At 34.3% G+C, this 1538-nt stretch overlaps 1 long non-coding RNA gene across 4 annotated transcripts in view; it reads right to left on the bottom strand.

Moving 5' to 3' along the window:
* The window catches only part of LOC141488425 (uncharacterized), a 44834-nt gene that overhangs the window by 3488 nt on the left and 39808 nt on the right, over positions 1-1538 (bottom strand). The window lies entirely within an intron of this gene.

Genomic DNA, 1538 nt, shown 5'->3' with positions numbered 1-1538 from the left:
CTGGTAAGAAATGAGGGTGATATAAAAACAAAATATATCAATAAAACCTTTTTTTTTTTTAAAGAAAATAGATGCCCATTATTCTATGCCCAAATTATTGTACGCAAATGTAATAGTATAGCTGCTGATTTGTTTCTTGGGTTTGTTTCTGCCCCACGAAGAATCCTGCCTCAGACTCAGAAAAATACAGGTTTTGTAAAGAAAATAGAGATTTATTAAAGGAAGTTATAGCATATTAGGAAAGTAATAGGAAAGTTAAAAAGAGTTTAAAGAGACCGTGTGGATTTCTGATTGAATTGTCCAGGCTAACTGGCCAGGGTTCAGCAGGAGGCTGGAAGGTAAAAGGAACTAGTCCCTCCCTCGGATCTTCTTAAATTCTCTCCCAGAGTCCATGGGAGGGGGGTGACCAAGCTGGAAATGACCCAAGTCCCTCATTGGAGATTTTGACTTTTGGGAAGGGCTCTCTTTTGAGTGGTCTTCCAGGGCCTGTGCTCGCTGGCTGCCCCACCAAAAACCAAGGTAACTGAAATCAGGTTGAAGATCAGGCCCTCAGGTGGGGCCTAAATTAGATGATGAAGGAAGATTCCCTTTACAATGTAAACAAAAGGTTTACAAAGTTTATCTCCAACTGATCTCATCACTCCCATGACCAGGTTTCTCTGAATCAATAGAATATTATTGAATCATAAGAGATGACAAATATTAAGAACTCAGAAATTTGGGAAGACATGAAATGATTCAGAATAAAATAATCAGGGTCAAGAAAACTATATATATATATATATATATATATATATATATATAATATCTGGAACAATATAAATAGAAAGTATAAAAATGAAATTGAGTGTTATATTTATAATAACCAAGCTTGGCTCCCCAGAAGAATCAAGCAAATTTCCCTCCTTCCATTCCGTGAAGAAGTGGGGAATTATGAATGTGGAATATATCATAAACTATCATATTTGGCTAATATGTTAGTTGACTTTATTGAATTGCTTTCCTCCCCCCTGCCCTTTTCCTTTATCTTACCAGGCAAGGGCTAGTATGATATATTTGGTGAAATAAATGTGATATAAAAAAACAAAGACATCATTGAAATTAATTTTTTTAATTGTCAAAGATTAATGGAACAAAAATATTTACCTTTAGAACATAGGAACTGATAGGAAAAGTGTATTCCATATGCTAGAGAATATGCCATATTATACTTGTGGAAGAAAAGCACCTCTTTTTTAGTTCATTTAAAGTTATTAAGATCTAAATATTTCTCTGGGCTAAAAGTTCCTTTAAAATATTTCCTTGTTTGAATTCCTTGTAGAATTCCAAGAAAAAGTCTTTCTTAGAGAAATAGCTTAAGGTTGATAATGGGTGTTAATTCTTATCTAATTGAAATTTTATCTAACCATGAAGTGATTGACTCACCAAAGGGCAGTATACTTTTTTTTTGCATTCAAGGTTATGATACAGATCACAAGAGAGAAAACCTTTCAACCCTTGAGAGGAGCAGTTAAGGGGGAAATTGAGTAGTGACTGTT

This window comes from Macrotis lagotis, chromosome 5 (assembly GCF_037893015.1).
Source record: "Macrotis lagotis isolate mMagLag1 chromosome 5, bilby.v1.9.chrom.fasta, whole genome shotgun sequence".
NCBI classification, from domain to species: domain Eukaryota; kingdom Metazoa; phylum Chordata; class Mammalia; order Peramelemorphia; family Peramelidae; genus Macrotis; species Macrotis lagotis.
This window is presented reverse-complemented; position numbering and strand designations above follow the sequence as displayed.